Source organism: Leptodactylus fuscus, chromosome 6 (assembly GCF_031893055.1).
Source record: "Leptodactylus fuscus isolate aLepFus1 chromosome 6, aLepFus1.hap2, whole genome shotgun sequence".
NCBI lineage: Eukaryota > Metazoa > Chordata > Amphibia > Anura > Leptodactylidae > Leptodactylus > Leptodactylus fuscus.
This window is the reverse complement of record NC_134270.1, coordinates 51,686,163-51,706,690: the sequence shown is the minus strand read 5'-3', so window position 1 is coordinate 51,706,690 and position 20,528 is coordinate 51,686,163. Positions and strand designations below refer to the sequence as shown.

The 20,528-nt window shown below is 42.6% G+C and overlaps 1 protein-coding gene across 4 annotated transcripts in view; it reads left to right on the top strand.

Moving 5' to 3' along the window:
- Positions 1-20,528, top strand: part of CAMTA1 (calmodulin binding transcription activator 1) — a 1,244,145-nt gene that overhangs the window by 894,540 nt on the left and 329,077 nt on the right. The gene's annotated exons all lie outside the window — the stretch shown is intronic.

Genomic DNA, 20,528 nt, shown 5'->3' with positions numbered 1-20,528 from the left:
ATTAAACAGATTTATCATAATTTACGCTGGAAATTGGTGAAAATGATGGTACAAATCTACACCCTCTCATAGCAGGCATAGATTTGCTTTTCTGGTGTAGGAAACTCAAAGATTTTCCAACTTTATTAGGAGGCCTTTTAGGAGGACTTTTAAACAATCTGTCATATCTTATACTAGGGCAGTTCAGATTAAGACTAGAGATGAGCGAACACTAAAATGTTCGAGGTTCGAAATTCGATTCGAACAGCCGCTCACTGTTCGAGTGTTCGAATGGGTTTCGAACCCCATTATAGTCTATGGGGAACATAAACTCGTTAAGGGGGAAACCCAAATTCGTGTCTGGAGGGTCACCAAGTCCACTATGACACCCCAGGAAATGATACCAACACCCTGGAATGACACTGGGACAGCAGGGGAAGCATGTCTGGGGGCATAAAAGTCACTTTATTTCATGGAAATCCCTGTCAGTTTGCGATTTTCGCAAGCTAACTTTTCCCCATAGAAATGCATTGGCCAGTGCTGATTGGCCAGAGTACGGAACTCGACCAATCAGCGCTGGCTCTGCTGGAGGAGGCGGAGTCTAAGATAGCTCCACACCAGTCTCCATTCAGGTCCGACCTTAGACTCCGCCTCCTCCGGCAGAGCCAGCGCTGATTGGCCGAAGGCTGGCCAATGCATTCCTATGCGAATGCAGACTTAGCAGTGCTGAGTCAGTTTTGCTCAACTACACATCTGATGCACACTCGGCACTGCTACATCAGATGTAGCAATCTGATGTAGCAGAGCCGAGGGTGCACTAGAACCCCTGTGCAAACTCAGTTCACGCTAATAGAATGCATTGGCCAGCGCTGATTGGCCAATGCATTCTATTAGCCCGATGAAGTAGAGCTGAATGTGTGTGCTAAGCACACACATTCAGCACTGCTTCATCAAGCCAATACAATGCATTAGCCAGTGCTGATTGGCCAGAGTACGGAATTCGGCCAATCAGCGCTGGCCAATGCATTCTATTAGCCCGATGAAGTAGAGCTGAATGTGTGTGCTAAGCACACACATTCAGCACTGCTTCATCAAGCCAATACAATGCATTAGCCAGTGCTGATTGGCCAGAGTACGGAATTCGGCCAATCAGCGCTGGCTCTGCTGGAGGAGGCGGAGTCTAAGGTCGCTCCACACCAGTCTCCATTCAGGTCCGACCTTAGACTCCGCCTCCTCCGGCAGAGCCAGCGCTGATTGGCCGAAGGCTGGCCAATGCATTCCTATGCGAATGCAGACTTAGCAGTGCTGAGTCAGTTTTGCTCAACTACACATCTGATGCACACTCGGCACTGCTACATCAGATGTAGCAATCTGATGTAGCAGAGCCGAGGGTGCACTAGAACCCCTGTGCAAACTCAGTTCACGCTAATAGAATGCATTGGCCAGCGCTGATTGGCCAATGCATTCTATTAGCCCGATGAAGTAGAGCTGAATGTGTGTGCTAAGCACACACATTCAGCACTGCTTCATCAAGCCAATACAATGCATTAGCCAGTGCTGATTGGCCAGAGTACGGAATTCGGCCAATCAGCGCTGGCCAATGCATTCTATTAGCCCGATGAAGTAGAGCTGAATGTGTGTGCTAAGCACACACATTCAGCTCTACTTCATCGGGCTAATAGAATGCATTGGCCAGCGCTGATTGGCCAGAGTACGGAACTCGACCAATCAGCGCTGGCTCTGCTGGAGGAGGCGGAGTCTAAGGTCGGACCTGAATGGAGACTGGTGTGGAGCGATCTTAGACTCCGCCTCCTCCAGCAGAGCCAGCGCTGATTGGCCGAATTCCGTACTCTGGCCAATCAGCACTGGCTAATGCATTGTATTGGCGTGATGAAGCAGTGCTGAATGTGTGTGCTTAGCACACACATTCAGCTCTACTTCATCGGGCTAATAGAATGCATTGGCCAGCGCTGATTGGCCGAATTCCGTACTCTGGCCAATCAGTGCTGGCCAATGCATTCTATTAGCTTGATGAAGCAGAGTGTGCACAAGGGTTCAAGCGCACCCTCGGCTCTGATGTAGGAGAGCCGAGGGTGCACTTGAACCCTTGTGCACCCTCAGCTCTGCTACATCAGAGCCGAGGGTGCGCTTGAACCCTTGTGCACACTCTGCTTCATCAAGCTAATAGAATGCATTGGCCAGCGCTGATTGGCCAATGTATTCTATTAGCCTGATGAAGTAGAGCTGAATGTGTGTGCTAAGCACACACATTCAGCTCTACTTCATCGGGCTAATAGAATGCATTGGCCAGCGCTGATTGGCCAGAGTACGGAACTCGACCAATCAGCGCTGGCTCTGCTGGAGGAGGCGGAGTCTAAGATCGCTCCACACCAGTCTCCATTCAGGTCCGACCTTAGACTCCGCCTCCTCCAGCAGAGCCAGCGCTGATTGGCCGAATTCCGTACTCTGGCCAATCAGCACTGGCTAATGCATTGTATTGGCTTGATGAAGCAGTGCTGAATGTGTGTGCTTAGCACACACATTCAGCTCTACTTCATCGGGCTAATAGAATGCATTGGCCAATCAGCGCTGGCCAATGCATTCTATTAGCGTGAACTGAGTTTGCACAGGGGTTCTAGTGCACCCTCGGCTCTGCTACATCAGATTGCTACATCTGATGTAGCAGTGCCGAGTGTGCATCAGATGTGTAGTTGAGCAAAACTGACTCAGCACTGCTAAGTATGCATTCGCATAGGAATGCATTGGCCAGCCTTCGGCCAATCAGCGCTGGCTCTGCCGGAGGAGGCGGAGTCTAAGATCGGACCTGAATGGAGACTGGTGTGGAGCGACCTTAGACTCCGCCTCCTCCAGCAGAGCCAGCGCTGATTGGCCGAATTCCGTACTCTGGCCAATCAGCACTGGCTAATGCATTGTATTGGCTTGATGAAGCAGTGCTGAATGTGTGTGCTTAGCACACACATTCAGCTCTACTTCATCGGGCTAATAGAATGCATTGGCCAATCAGCGCTGGCCAATGCATTCTATTAGCGTGAACTGAGTTTGCACAGGGGTTCTAGTGCACCCTCGGCTCTGCTACATCAGATTGCTACATCTGATGTAGCAGTGCCGAGTGTGCATCAGATGTGTAGTTGAGCAAAACTGACTCAGCACTGCTAAGTCTCTGCATTCGCATAGGAATGCATTGGCCAGCCTTCGGCCAATCAGCGCTGGCTCTGCCGGAGGAGGCGGAGTCTAAGGTCGGACCTGAATGGAGACTGGTGTGGAGCGATCTTAGACTCCGCCTCCTCCAGCAGAGCCAGCGCTGATTGGTCGAGTTCCGTACTCTGGCCAATCAGCGCTGGCCAATGCATTCTATTAGCCCGATGAAGTAGAGCTGAATGTGTGTGCTTAGCACACACATTCAGCTCTACTTCATCAGGCTAATAGAATACATTGGCCAATCAGCGCTGGCCAATGCATTCTATTAGCTTGATGAAGCAGAGTGTGCACAAGGGTTCAAGCGCACCCTCGGCTCTGATGTAGCAGAGCTGAGGGTGCACAAGGGTTCAAGTGCACCCTCGGCTCTCCTACATCAGAGCCGAGGGTGCGCTTGAACCCTTGTGCAGCCTCGGCTCTGCTACATCAGAGCCGAGGGTGCGCTTGAACCCTTGTGCACACTCTGCTTCATCAAGCTAATAGAATGCATTGGCCAGCACTGATTGGCCAGAGTACGGAATTCGGCCAATCAGCGCTGGCCAATGCATCCCTATGGGAAAAAGTTTATCTCACAAAAATCACAATTACACACCCGATAGAGCCCCAAAAAGTTATTTTTAATAACATTCCCCCCTAAATAAAGGTTATCCCCAGCTATCCCTGCCTGTACAGCTATCCCTGTCTCATAGTCACAAAGTTCACATTCTCATATGACCCGGATTTGAAATCCACTATTCGTCTAAAATGGAGGTCACCTGATTTCGGCAGCCAATGACTTTTTCCAATTTTTTTCAATGCCCCCAGTGTCGTAGTTCCTGTCCCACCTCCCCTGCGCTGTTATTGGTGCAAAAAAGGCGCCAGGGAAGGTGGGAGGGGAATCGAATTTTGGCGCACTTTACCACGTGGTGTTCGATTCGATTCGAACATGGCGAACACCCTGATATCCGATCGAACATGTGTTCGATAGAACACTGTTCGCTCATCTCTAATTAAGACCAATATATAAAATGGCCCCCACATTGCAGAAAAGCTGCTTTTTTGTTGCATATTTTGCTCCCTTTTTTGAGCCAAAGTCAGGTGTGGATTGACCAGAAGGAAGAAGTCTAAGAACTTTCTTTATATTTCCCATTTCAAGTGCCAGACCATAGAAAGTTCCTGCATTTATGGTCATATCCATAGGCAACTGATCGTGACAACAGACTGATACCACTAAGGAGTTAGATAAAAAACATTAAAATTCTGCAATATTTTTAATTATTTATATTTGCAAAATACAAATTCTCTACAAATTTAACTATGGTGATGTTCATGGGAGAATCCCTTTAAGGTCCTTAGTTGATCAGTTCCTATGTTCATCCTTGCACTTAAATGTCAATAGCTAAAGTTAAATGGCAATAAGACGAGTTGTAAAGGATTGAAATTCGCCACCACTGCCACTTTGTTGTGACCCTTACAATGAGCCTCTCAGCTTCTGCTTGTTTACAGTACAATTCCTATAGCTGAACCATGCAAATCAATGAGCCGTCAATGAAGCGTTTGCCTGTATCTTGTAATGATCTCCGATTTGTTCCATCTCTGACCATTATCCCTTCTAGTCAAGCATATAAATAAGTAATGTTACAAGATCTATAAGTCTGCGTCAGATTGGCAGCCGTTACAATGCGCAGGACGCCGTAATGTGTACTCAGCCGGAAAGCTGATTTAGGGGAATTTCGGGGAGGAAAGGAGCAAGACTCTATAGCATTTACATGATAAGGACACTGTCGCCATCTGTAGTACTAAGTGCTTTACACTTTATTATATTTCTGCCTTTAAAGCAGGATCGGCTGGTTATGATGTATAGGGATGTACTTCTTTAGCCAATTTCCAGTTTTGTTTAAGAATGCAGCTTTTCTACTCAGCATGTTTAATGCAAGTCCTTTTATCTTCTTTGAATATTTAAACAGTAGCAAAGCTGTAAAAATTCTCTTTTTTTCTCCCCTCCCCCTCCCTCCTTCTTCTGCAAGGCAGATTTCATACATCTGTTAGGCTAATGCATAGTTTGTATGCAAGTGTATGGTTGTGTAGGTAATGTGTATCCATCTAACAAGCTATTTGTATTTTTTTTTCGTTGGGTAGCACCGCTATGTGCTGCTGAGCCGAGTGCTGACATTTCAGCGGCTCATCCTTGACATGATACCAATGTTTCTGTGACAGGTCTTATAATTTTTCTCTGCAGCAACCAGCAACTCACTCACCCACAAATAGTGTCTGATTCCCCCGTCAGATGTCATGGAGCCTGAGAGGTAATAGAATTGTATTAAAATATTCTGATACGGGAAACACTGATGATTTGACATTTCTTAGAATAATTCAAGTTCATTAGGAAATACAGAAGGACATGCTATACCAGTTGTATTAACTCTTCATATTACTTTCCTATAGTCATGCATTCTCCATATAGACATTAACATAGCTACAGGAGAGGTATCAGTCATATGTGGACTCTGATGCCTTGGTGGGGCTCAATGGGACACTCTGTCCCATAAGTGTGGGTTCACACTGCCATTGTTAATGTTTAGAGATGAGCGAATAGTACTCGATCGAGTAGGTATTCGATCGAATACTACGGTATTCGAAATACTCGTACACGATCGAGTACCACTCGCTGTTCGAATGTAAAAGTTTGATGCAGAACCAGCATTGATTGGCCGAATGCTATACAGTCGACCAATCAACGCTGGTTCTTCTCCTACCTTTAGAAGTCTTCTCCGTGCAGCTTCCCCGCAGCGTCTTCCGGCTCTGAATCCACTCTGCCAGGCATCGGGCCTGGGCAGAGCTGACTGCGCATGCTCGCGCTACAAGAAAATGGCCGCTTTGATTGTAAGCGGCCATTTTCTTGTAGTACGGGCATGCGCAGTCGGCTCTGCCCAGGCCCGATGCCTGGCAGAGTGAATTCAGAGCCGGAAGATGCCACGGGGACGCTGCACGGAGAAGACTTCTCGGATGATCCAGCCCGACCCTCACTCGTGGACTTGGTAAGTATAATTTGATCGAACGTTGCCTACCCCTCAAACGAGCATTTTCCCCCCATAGACTATAATAGGATTCGATATTCGATTCGAGTAGTCGAATATTGAGGGGCTACTCGAAACGAATATCGAACCTCAAACATTTTACTGTTCGCTCATCCCTATTAATGTTCATTGCTGTCATCTGTCAGAGGATGAATGCAATGGACATTAACTGTAGGAGAGTAAGACAGAGGGAGCCCCCTCTGTCTGTGTTTGTTCTCATTGATTCTAATGATGGCCACTTTCTTCTATCATGTTTGCTTACTTTTGTAATGGAAGAAAATCCTGCATACACAACTTTTTTTTCCATCAGAAAAGTAAAAAAAAATACGACAGAAGTAAGCTTCCATCATGTTTTATAAGGTGGGGCAAATGCAGATGGACACCCAACAGAGGGGACTCCATTTACATTGAATGTCTGTTGCTCTCATCCTGTTACAGGTGACAGCAATGGACATTAACAACGGTTGTCTTAACATACTCTAAGAAGACACCAGTTTAGTGGCCCCTCACGACACAATATAAACTGGTTCAGGGATGACCATTGTAAGATGAAACCATTGTAACCTGAGACCATGACTCTAGTAATTGTTCCAAAGACCACAAAATTTCACCAAAAGCATAAAACAATTAAGAAAAAATGAAGATTAAAGCAAAATCATCCTTCAACACCATACACATAAACTTTAGAAAGAGATGCTGTGAGCTGTAAATCACTTTCTATGAAGGTAACAGGAGTTTTTTCAGAGTTCAGAAAATATACAAGTTTTCTAAAATTACTGCCCTGAAGTCTGAAGATATGTTAAGCATTTGCAATTATATGACGATTGTCTGCAAACTTAGGGAATTACTGGTTTCCACAGGTTTCTTATCCAAAAAAATAGCATTTGGAGGAAGAGGTTCCCACTATAAGGTCAGATCTTTGACCAATGCCATGGTACCTCTTCCACTTTTTAATCTTGTCTCATCCACATTTCTTTTTACCTAGCCCTACATCCTGTGCATCTTCACCAAGAAGACTTTATATATAATTTAATTCCTTTTAAATTTACTCATACTTTGACCCGGCAGCTTTGCAGGTCACTGAAACTCACAGTCGTACAGACCTTTGGAAAGGTCTTCATGGCTTCCTGTACAGTCTGAATCCCATTAATTTTCTTAGGGTAAACTACATTAGAATTTAAAATCCAGCCCCGAGTCTCAATATTTCCAGACATAGTTACTAAGATTAGATGCTTGGAAATGCACATCTAATTCTTTAGAGGGAGTTCTATTTTTCCAGTATGTGTTGAGTTTTTCGAGAGGAATAGATGTTCTGCAAATGTGCCAATCATTCATACACTTGGATCAATCATACCCCTCATCTGCATATTTCTCCAGTTCTCTATTATACTATTATAAATGTAAATCAATATTCATGATAAGATCAAAACTTCTGAAGAAAAGGCCATATAGTTATAACTAGAGATGAGCGAGTAGTGAAATATTCGAGATTCAATATTCGTTTTGAGTGGAGCCTCAATATTCGACTTCTCGATCAAATATCGAATCCCATTATAGTCTTTGGGAAAAAATGCTCGCTTCAGGGGAAACCACCATTCGACTAAAGGAGAGTCACCAAGTCCACAAGTAGAAGGAGGAAAGTGTTTAGGAGGAGCGCTGTGCAGTTAAAGCGCATGGAGCCTATTATAGTCTATGGGGTCCGTGCGCTTTAACTGCACAGCACTCGCAGTTGCACTGATATTCCATTCGGGGGGGTCCTCCTGCGGACTCCTTCCAGACAGGAGGCAAGCGCTAATGTGAACCAGCCCTTACTCGTCCTGCAGAACGAGCATTGATTGGCTGAATGCTATACATTGTACACTGTACACTGCTATAGCATTCGGCCAATCAACGCTGGTTCTGCCGGTGGAGGCGGAGTCTAAGAGCAGTCCACAGTAGTCTCCATTCTGGTCCGATCTTAGACTTTTCATCCTCCTGAGTGCACAGCCCGATGTAGCAGTGTTGGCCGATGTAGCAGTGTCCGATGTAGCAGAGCTGAGTGTGCAGCAGAGTTCAGCTGAACCTGCTGCACACTCAGCTTTGCTGCATCGGACTGCTACATCAGACACTGCTACATTGGCTAGCACTGCTACCAATGTACCGGAGTAGCCGAACTCAGCCAACAGCCAGCTCTGCTTCATCTCCGATTTAGCAGTGCTGGGCGTGCGCTCTGCTCGGCTGCATCTCTGGAGTAGCCCAATGTAGCAGTCCGATGCAGCAGAGCTGAGTGTGCAGCAGGGTTCAGCGCACACTCAGCTCTGCTAAATCTCCGGTGTAGCAGTGCCAGCACTGATACATCTCGACATAGGAATACATTGACCAGCGTTGATTGGCCGAATGCTATAGCATTCAGCCAATCAACGCTGCTTTTGATGGTGGAGGCGGAGTCTAAGAGCGGTCCACAGCAGTCTCCATTCTAGTCCAATCTTAGACTCCGCCTCCTCACAGACGAGCCTCCGGCAGAACCAGCGTGGATTGGCTGAATGCCGTACTCTGTATGGCATTCGGCCAATCAACGCTGGTCAATTTTATTCTAAAGCAGGACAAAAATCCCAAACACAAAGCCAATGTCTAAGAACTATCTTCAGCATAAATAAGGAGACGTCCTCAAAGTAATACTATGCCCCCACCCTGCAAAGCCCAAATCTCAACATTTTAAAGTCTGTCTAGGATTACATGAAAAGACAGACGGATTCGAGCAAGCCTACATCCACATAAGATCTGTGCTTAGTTTTCCAGTATATTTAGAACAACCTCCCTGCCGAGTTCCTTCATAAACAGTGTGCAAGTGTACCCTGAAGAATTGATGGAAGGCAAAAGGTGGTCTCACCAAATATTGATGTGATTTAGATTTCTCTTCTACATTTCTATTTCTGAAAGGATTTGTACTTTTCAGAATTTTCCATATATATTTGCTGCGGAAAGCCAGTAGTTGAAAGTTTGCTCCAAAGTAGATCTTCATCTTCAGGGCATAACACATTTGTGCCCACACACCCAAGTACTAGTTTTAAAGGAACACATTAGGACCTAAGGGGCAGAGTATACTTGTGTCATGCGCCACCCCCTTAAGTCATGCACTAGGCATAACGCACTGTATCAATTTGGCCAGGAGTATTCCTTTAAGAAATAATTGAATTTACAAGTCCGTACTGTATGGATAAAATAAAGCAGAATGTTTGTCACTTCATCTCCGGCCTTGTCATTATTCTAAGGTCAAGTTCAATTTATGTCAGGAAGTAGTTTTCAGAAGCTGGAAACAGATCACCCACTGTGTTGTTTCTCTCGTGCCCTATGTGATGCCAATTAATTAGACAGAAAAAAAAAATAAAAAAGGATCCACATGAGTGATGATTTGTGATGTGTCAGAAAGTGATAATCCCAAGTTTATGCAATAAATTAGCCAACAGCACACTCCCGAAAAAAACACTAGATTTTTTTTTGCACAACTGTTAAAAGTCACCTAGACTTGCCAAAGCCACCTTGGTTCTCGGTGACAAAAATAACTTTATGTAATACAAAAGTATATATTGTAGCTAATGCAATAAAAAAAGATCTTTTCTGTTGAACAGGCAATATCTGTTGGTTGCAACAATTTTGTAGGAGAGGTTATAGTTAGCTTAAAGGGATTATCCACCTTTACAAAATTGATGGCCAATAGTTACAGGGAGTCTGTCACCGGAACCCAGAATATCAACGCTGCAGATAAATAGGTTAGGGTCTCCTGATGGAATTAAATGAATCAGTGCCACCACTACCAAAATATCAACTTTTTTGTTAATATGAAGATTAGCGGTTCACATCTGCATTCGGGTTTCCATTCGGGGAGTCCACTTGAGGACCCCTGTGAACGGAAACCTATACACATAAAAAAATGTTACTTGAAAAAGAGGTAATAAGCAGCACTTTTCTCTTCGCATGTTTCAACGGAAACCACATAGAGCCCATTATAGTTTATGGGGTCCACTGGTTCCTTAGTAAATGCGTTTTTATGCGTACAAGTTTCTGTTCGGGCGGGTTCCCAAACGGACTCCCCAAACAGAAACCCAAATGCAAATGTGAACTGGGCCTTACCCCTTCACCAATCATTTGCATATTGACAAAACAGCAATACTTTGGCAATGGAGCCACTACTTTGGACTACTCTTTGGAATACTTTGGACTACTCTAGCAATGGCTTATCTTCTCTCAAACAAAAAGACTTGGCAGTTGAAATCCAACTCAAATAGCCTTTAGCCATCAGTGGAGAGTTGGACGGCTAACATATATATTAAAGGTTGGTCCAATCATTTGAAATTGATGAGTTTAGTCCATACACATCTAATGTGTATGATCTTCTTGTCCATACACATATACCTGTATATATAATATATATTTTTCGGACTATAAGACGCACCGGACCATAAGACGCACTAAGGTTTTAGAGGAGGAAAATAGGGAAAAAAAAATTTTAAGGAAAAAAAAATTGGTGAAATATTTAATAACCTAATAATATAATATTTCACCAATGTAAATAGAACCGGGGGCTTTCGGACACAGGGATACCAAATGTGTATGTGTTTCACAGTAATGTTTTTGTTTTACATGTATTCTAGGGATATGGGGGTGATTTGAACATATCTATCTAATCTATCTATCTCTGTCTGTCTATCTATCTATCTATCTATCTATCTATTCAATCTATCTATTCAATCTATCTATCTATTCAATCTATCTATCTATCTATCTATCTATTCTATCTATCTATCTATCTAATCTCATCCATGGATGGAAAGAGACACCCTGCAGTGGTGTGAAGGAGGTGTGGTTTTCTAAGCAAACTTGAAACCACGCCTCTTTCACCCGTCTGGCTCGTCCCTCCTTCACTGCCTCTCAGATCTGGCTCCTGCAATGATGCCACACAGGCAGGGAAGGAGGGGCGGGCCAGACGGGTGAAGGAGGCGTGGTTTCAAGCTTGCCGAGAAAACCACGCCTCCTCCTCCCGTTTGGCCCGCCCCTCCTTCCCTGTCTGTGTGGCATCATTGCAGGAGCCAGATCTGAGAGGCAGTGAAGGAGGGACGAGCTAGACGGGTGAAAGAGGCGTGGTTTTCTCGGCAAGCTTGAAACCACGCTTCCTTCACCTGTCTGGCCCGCCCCTACTTCCCTGCCTCTCAGATCTCGCTCCTGCAAACACGCGACACAGACAGGGAAGGAGGGGCAGAGCAGGCAGGCACAGCACCGCTCTCCTTTTGATTCTCATAGACAGGACACAGACGCTGCACACGCTGCATTCGGACTATAAGACGCACACACATTTTCCTCCCATATTGGGAGGAAAAAAAGTGCGTCTTATAGTCCGAAAAATACGGTAATGTGTTTGATCTTCTGTCATATAAGAAGTCCAACAATGGACTCCACAAACAATCTGGGACAGTAAACTACTAAATCCCCTCTACTAGAGTCATGAACCAAGGGTGATCAAAGACCTGGGCACCAAACAAATACAAATCAAAGAGCAGAACAAAAAAAACTATACTAGTGGAGACGTTTCCAATATAACCATGAGCTACTTGGTGGCTAGGGGCCAACATAAAGATGTTTCCCATGAGGCCCTCTACTGACTGTTGCCATCCTCGACCCTGATCAATAAATAACACTATATACTGTTTACATATGACTATAATATTTCCTGAGCCAGATAAGGTAATTTTAGAACTTACTCTACACATAGAATTAGGTTAATTAAACCAGGCCAAACAGGATTCCCCGAAGGCTCCGTCACATTTGCTGCTGTTGAGTAAACAGCAGATGTCTCTATTGTACAGCATCTGCCTCTATCCTCCCACTTGCTGGAGCACATTACTGTACATCAATAGGATAAGTATTTGTAATGAAGGCCTTTCAAGGAAAAAATAGGTTAATAGCATTGTTTATACGTGGAGCTGCAAGAACTGCAGTCATGTTACTCTTAAGGCAGGAACGCCGTTAACTGTATTACACGCTTCATACGCTTCCACAGACAGATCACTGAGAAAGATGCAAGGTAGACAAAGTACAAAAAGCCTCTCTATAGCCAGAGCTATTCACAACCTGAGGATACAGAACGCTTTATTGTAAAGGAGAGAAATGGATTTTTCTATCTATCTGATTTCTTAAAGGGAATTTACAACAACATACAAAACTTAGATTGTACGTTCTGACCCATCAGGCAAAAACCTCTCTAAGGCTCTGGATCCCGAATAATGGAGCAATGGGTTAAAAGAAAGGTAACAACTCCATATCTGGGTATAAAATTCTACCATTCTCTTTGCTAAATAAGTGGTAGAAATATCCAGATCATATACAGTGTAAGATTCAACCGAAGACCTGAAATATTGAAAGTATATCAGTCAACTTACTCCAGAAATGGTGAGTGTTAGCGTAGCTGGGAGAGAGGAACAAGGAATGTGCCGACAAGTCAAGTTGGTCCCTTGGTCCCACTGGGCCACCATACCTTGGCCATCTTAGTCAATGGGTAAAGACTGTCAGACATTTTATATCGCATTCTTATTTTATCACAATTTCACAATTTGTGTATTTATAACCAATGTATGATCAAAATTGTTCTACGACGTCCACAGCTTAGAAAGAATATTTTGTCAATTGTTTTATTTCTTTATTTAAACAAGTTTGTAAAATGTAAAAAAAAAAAAAAATTGGTTTATCCTGTTTTAATTCTATGTTTGTAGATTTTATTTAGTCTATTTTCGATACATGGTTATGGCTGCTGCCATCTTGTCTGAGCTTTCCTCTTGTCTGTTAACACCATTTAATGATATGCTTTACAGCAGTCTCATAACCATAGGCAAGCAATCGACTGGAGACTCATTGAGGTTTATTGGAGAGTTTGCTACACATGTTCTAAGGAGGGAGGAGGAGTAGATAAGCTGTACATCATCAATTGTCACTAGTGGAAATATGATGGATTTTGTTGTGTTATCTAGAGGTATTATTTTCTATCATAATACTTAATATTTGCAACTTGTATATCCAAAAAGATTCTTTGTTAATAAGAGTCTGAAATCTGCTTTTACATAGAATTTGTTCCAAGAGCAATACTGTCATGTTTATGGGACACTGACCATGAGTAAGTAAACTATGTTTTAATAGTTTCATAATAACAGTATATCAGTGCCCATTAAGTGTAATATGTAAAGACATAGCGATGCAACCAAGATACCAAAGACCACATTCACATTATAAAATATATATCATGTAAGTCCAAGTACAATCTACATGTTGCTTGACTGGATGGATTTCTCCGGTAACAAAGGAACATAAGTGATCCATAACCACTATGCTGGTGCAGCACATACACCTAGGATTGCCAGGAGAAAGGGGCTGTAGATCTGCATGTGCCAGATTGACTTCTTTAGTCAATGGTAATAAATTGGGGAATAACAAATTTTTTTTATTTTTTTTTATGTAGATTGTGAGCCCCACATAGACCTCACAATGTACATTTTTTCCTATCAGTGTGTCTTTTTTGGAATATGGGATGGAAATCCATGCAAACACGGGGAGAACATACAAACTCCTTGCAGATGGTTTTATGCTCTTGGCGGGATTTGAACACCAGGACTCCAGCGCTGCAAGGCTGCAGTGCTAGCCACTGAGCCACCGTGTGGCCCCGGGGATAACAAATTTTTAATATGTGGCCTCTATGGAATATTATGTGAGGTTGCTCAGGATTTTGTCCTAGAGAACTGGATCAGCCATCAAGATATTCCAATATTATTTTTAATATTGTTTTGATCTTAAAATCCCATATATAAAACAATTGGAGTAGGAATTTGTGACCTTTCTACTCCTTTGTTTCCATACTGGGCAATCCCGTTGAGTGAATTGCAGCTTTTTTTATGTGCGTCTGTAACATTGCCTGTATTTAAACTGTTATCCTTGTTCCAATAAAACCAATTTCATCTTTTCGGCAGCGTTGCTTTAATCCCCTTTTTCTTACCTTGGTATCCTTATCCTCTCATTCCTGCTTGATCTTCTCTACGGGATCACTTTGTGACCACGCCAGGAGGGAGCAGCAGCTAATTCCCCATCCCTGGGAACCCTACCTGCTGGATCCATTGATCCAATAAGCAGCTACAGAGTCCATGATCTGGGAGAGACCTGACATACCTTCAGCGCTCAGTGTGTTTTAGCCTCTACACCAGGGTGCATTTCATTTCTTTTTTGCTTTTCAGCTTAAGGCTAAAACCCCATGGCGGCAACACATCATGGTCTTCCTGCAGTGCTTTGCACTGAAATTTCACAGAGGTTTCCTCTGCTTCAGTTATACCAATAGGAAAACCACCGGTGTTTCCAGAATGGACAGGCTGTAGTTTCCAAAACTGCAAAGGTTTTGGAAATCGAAGCATGACCCTGCGCATATTTTACCGAAAAATGGGGAGAATCCCATCCACTTTGCTGTGACTGTAAAACACTACATTTTTTTCTGTGGCGTTTCCACTAGAGGCAAACCGCAGCATTTTCACTATGTGAAGCCCCAGCATAAAGTACATCTACTTTTCAAGTGACACATTCCCTTTTAAGTGACTACTGAACCCAGGTAGTGAATGGGCCATGTACGCTACTTGAAACACAGATATATTATTTATATATATATATATATATATATATATATATATATCATCGTAGGCTTCAGAATGCTATACATTCTTAGGCCCAGTTCACATTTGCGTTCGAATCACTCTGTTTCCCTATCCACATGAAATATGCAGAGAGAAAAGTCCTGCAAGCAGCATTTTTCTTTCCGCACCAACAACAAGAGTAAACCACATGCACCCCATTACAGTCTATGGGGTCTGCGGGTTTCTTTAGGTAACCGCATTTTTACGCGGATCGGTTTCTGTTCGGGGGTCCCCAAGTGGACTCCCGGAATGGAACCCCAAACGCAGATGTGAACCGGGCCTGAGTAGTCTTTCTTTGTCCTTGAGAAATTGAGAGGGAGAAAAGCTCTATGTAGCCTCTCTCCATATGTAATAGGAGAAAATAAAAATGGTAAAAACTGGGATGTATGGAGCGCTACGTGAATAGTGAGTCCAAAATGTTTTTTTGTAACGTCACTTTATTGGTTCCAATGACAGGGGTTAAAATTAGGCTACGTATTTCGATGCTGGTCTAGTGTCTTCCTCAGGCCACTATAAAGACATTAGGAAACTAATGTTTCCTAATTGCTTTCTTGCAATTATTTTGCAAATACTGTGTTATAAGTTCACAAATCTACCACATTGATTATATGTATTTATTATTATTGTCTTTATAGTGGCCTGAGGAAGACGCTAGACCAGTGTTGAAACGCGTAGCCTAATTTTACCCCCTGTCATTGGAACCAATAAAGTGACGTTACAAAAAACCATTTTGGACTCCCTATTCACTCAGTAGCGCTCCATACATCCCAGTTTTTACCATTTTTATTTTCTCCTATTTATTTCCAACACCTTTGCAGGTTGGTGTCCGGGAACCAAGAGCATACCATTTAGCTGACCAGGGCACCAGTTTTTATTATTTATTTTATTCCATATATAATAGTAAGATCACCTCTTCTGAGGTCTGAATGTCAAGGTGTATTCAGTGAGTGCATCATGCGCCCCTCTCTGGCATTGGTATGTAAAGCCCCTAACAGTGTAGAGAGGTTTACAGCCAAGTACGTATGACTTATCAGCACATAACTCAGTTAGAGTTTTTGGGAGCGGGACCACATGAAATGTCAAACCCATGAAATCCAGTCCATTGATTCAATATTTGGAATTCAAAATATAAAAATGTATTTTTTTCCCACATTTCAAAGTAGAAATGGGTTAATTTCTGCTCTAAGCTTGTAGGAGGACATCCCCAGAGACCAAACTAATGAAACTGCTGGTGCTAGTTGCAAAACAAATAGATAAATCAATGCTTCAGTTCACCTCGTGTGAGAGGAATGGCCGCCCGTTGCCTAGCAATATAAAGAACATTATTGTAGGTTTCCCAAAAGCCACTGTAAATGTTGAGAAAATTACTAGGATTTATGTTTTTCTTCCAAAATAGTAACAAAATGCCGGCTCTTACTGGTAGTAATATTTCAAGGTTATGAGGAAAAATGTTTGCATTTTTCAGGGAGCCGTGACAGCTACGGACTCGTTATTGAGCTACGGTTCCCAAGGCGCCCTGATGGATATGATGAGAGTTGTAGTTCAACAAAAGATGGATGAAGTTAAGTAGATGTCAGAGGGAAACAGAAATATTCACGAATATCATTATCATGAGAATTGTATATGTAGTGCATCAGACCGCTCCCTGATATGCCCAGGCACCCTATGTTCTAATAGGATTACACCTACTGTTATGGGATCTAGGTAGTGCTATGGAAATCCGAATAGTTGAGACCTGAAATAAAGCCAAGTCAGATCAATAGAAACTGACCTTCACCTTGAATGTAGTGCTCTGTTGACCTCAAAGTGTCCAGTCTCCAAAAGTTCCTTTAAAAGAAGACTTTCATCACCAATATTATAAACTACACTAAGGGAAATTTACTATTGTAAATGCACCAGAAAATTATTGTAGAAGTGGTGCAGCTTTGGTGCCCATTCCAATTTACCACTTTGCCAGATGAGCCATTTTGTTGCTTTAATGACCCGCTCACTAATTTATAAGATAGTGGATGAAAGGTGTACAGGATCATGGCAGACCTCTGCCCCTCAGAAACTGGTGTGAGATTCTGTGAACCCTTGGATGTCTTAGCTTACAGTTCTGATGCACAAGACCTACTAAGGCCTGGTTCACATCTGCGTTTGGTATTCCGTTTGGGGACTCTGTTTGGGCACCCCCGAATGGAATACCGACAGCATTGACAAATGGTGAGCAGTGAAAGCACATGGACACCATAGACTATAATAGGGTCCGTTTGTTTTCCACACGTTGTCCGCATGCGTCATGTAGAGAGGAAAGTAGTTTATGAAGTAGTTTTCTCTCCGCATGACTCGTGTGGACACCGTGTGGACAACACATGGACCCCATTATAGTCTATGGGGTCCATGTGCTTTCATAAGCTCACCGCTTGTCATTCGATATTCCGTTCATGGGGTCCCCAAGTGGACTCCATGAACGGAATACTGAATGCAGATGTGAACCAGGTCTAAGATGCACCAGAATTATTAGGAGGCCAGAACCTCTTGATAATCCACCTGACAGTGGTACGGAACTGACTAACCCCGCCGTAGAAAAATATTGTGAAGCTAACTTTGATCAGATAGCCTCTGTCCGCCTTATCAGAAGTTCACCCAGATTGCATTTAGCCCTAAGCAACTGCTTATCATGTACCATGAAAGCTCCACCCCCGCTTATCTACCTATTGCAGTTGTTTTACTGGTCTGTTCTTATTATAAGGGAAATTATTTTTATGCTTTCTATGCTTACCAAAAAAAATCTCAATATGAATGTATATGCGATTTAACCTATGTCTTAAAATCTGGGGTCCATTAATTTACATTCTCTTACATCTAACCAAATTAATTATGCAAATGATCTCTTTCTCTCCAAGTTTTACATGTGAAAGCGCAGAGATGTTTTGTCTGCTAGAAACGATCTTTATAATTGTTGCTCCTTGATATTTTAATGGCTAAAAACCATTGGGAAAAAAAAACATGTAAAATGGCTTCTTTAGAAAAATAAAACACATTTACCACAACCTGCTACAAATCCTAGCAACCATTAAATCTTCAGCTTGCCTCAAAAATGGAGAAATAATGGATAAATAAATCCCATTTCGGCTGAAGCATTTTGTAGATTTTATCTTGTTTATTTCTCTTCCTTTAATGCATCTGTATAAAATCACATAAGAGTTATATATATATATATATATATATATATATATATATATATATATATATATATATGGTATTATATTATATGGTATTATATGGCATCCTTATATAACATACAGTACTAGCACCTACAATATAACATGCTCTACTGTATATACGCAGATACACAATATGTAGATGCCTCCACACATGTTCACAAGATATATTTGGGTCTCTGCCAGCTCGAACCTGGTTTAATTTTTAATGCCACAATATAATGGTCAGTCAGAGACAAGGCTCCTAGCAGAACCCGGGGACCGCAGGGCCCTTAGCACAGCACATTTCTCTGTCAGTATTATTTCCAGTCTAAATCATATTTATATTTTTACCTTAGTTCTATGGCAGCAATATATAATGTACAGTAACCTCCATCAATACTAGGCCTTGAAGCCTAGAGTAGGCCACATCATAGCATACTCACAATTCTGTCCTATATCATCAACAATACACATCACCAACACTTTACATGAAGATATATCATGGGTTAGATATCACTAGAATATAATAATGGGGCTCTTAAGAAGACGTCTTTTCCTAGATGAACTGTTTATGCAAAACCAAAGAGAAAGATAACCATGAAAAATCACCATTATTTAGTCTTGTATGCTCTACAGCCATAGCCAAGGGTCAAATTGGCCCAACAGAAGTGAACATGTATTAGGGGAGCCACAAGAGGATGCCCTGTTTGGTCCATGTACTGACATACAGTAATAATGGAGTTAGTCATAGACAAACGTTCCCACTAGAGATGAGCGAGTAGTATTCGATCGAGTAGCTATTCAAATGGAAAAGTTCAATGCAGAACCAGCATTGATTGGGCGAATGCTATACAGTTGGCCAATCAATGCTGGTTCTTCTCCTACCTTTAGAAGTCTTCTCCCACGGCGTCTTCCAGCTCTGAATTCACTCTGCCAGGCATTGGGCCTGGGCAGAGGTGACTGCGCATTCCCGCGCTACAAGAAAATGGCCACTTTGACTGTAAGCGTCCATTTTCTTGTAGTGTGGGCATGTGCAGTTGGCTCTGCCCAGGCCCGATGCCTGGCAGAGTGAATGAAGAGCCGGAAGATGCCGCAGAGACACTGCAAGGAGAAGAATGCTCAGAGGATCCAGCCCGACCCTCACTCGTGGACTTGGTAAGTGTAATTTGATCGAACGTTGCCTACCCCTGAAACGAGCATTTTCCCCTCATAGACTATAATAGGATTCGATATTCGATTCGAGTAGTCGAATATTGAGCGGCTACTCGAAACGAATATCGAACATTTTACTGTTCGCTCATCTCTATTTCCCACCAAAAGACCAAAAAATCCTATGTTATGTCCATGGCTTGATGTAAAAGGACCAGAGAAACAAATGACATGAGGTTCTTCTATCCAAAAATACTTTCTAAGGGCAAGAGGTGAACAATAAATATTATAGATATAATATTAGTACACGTTTTTGGAGTTTTTCACTTTTTATAGCCATAGTAGTTATTTTCAATCTGAAAAATAGAAATCCAGCCATGTTACTTTAAATTAGAGAGGAAAAATATCTCATAGACGTAAGAGTTTCCCAGTTGGTTCGTGGAGGTGACATGACCATAGATTTGATGTACGGCACCATTTAATACCTTTCAATACTGCAGTGTTCATATGTGCTTAGCATGGCCTTGAGCAGGAAGCTCAATAGTTTTAATGCGTTCTCACAGTGGGGCTTACTGTACCTTAGTACAGAGACATCTGTTAGTGCGGTTAACAGATGCATTCATTTAATCTAAAGAATACAATAGAGGAAATGATGAGTTTTTAGAAAAAAAATGCAGCTTAGGTATGGAAAATGTCTAAAAATTGATGAAAACTTTGGTTGTTATAGGCGTGTTGCTTCTACTGGATAGGGCATCTTATGTATTAATGGATTTTTATAGTCATCTATCTAAGGGCTCATTCACATCTGTGCCTGTACTCCGTTCTGCAGGTTTCCGTTTCCTGCACAAAACAGAGGCAGGAGACGGAAACCTGCCGGCATGTTTCAAGCCCATTCATTTGAATGAGCTTGAAAAATCTCCGGCCGTGTGCACCAGTGAGTGTTTTATGCTCTCCGCGGCTAAACCATTTTTTTTAAACCTGTCACAGAGTTGGACTTGCAGTACATGTGTCCGGTTTAAAAGAAACGGTTTCGCTGCAGAGCGCATAAAATGCTCACCGGCGCTCACAGCCAGACTCGGTATGACAGGTTTCCGTCTTAAATGACTATAAAGGAAATGTATAGTTCATCCGATTTTTTTTTTTTGCTATTTTCACACTGATCACGAGCCTTACGATAGGCCGACTCTTCCTGTTCTGTAGAGATCACTTTTAAACAGTCTTGAGGTCACAGGATTACAATGAAA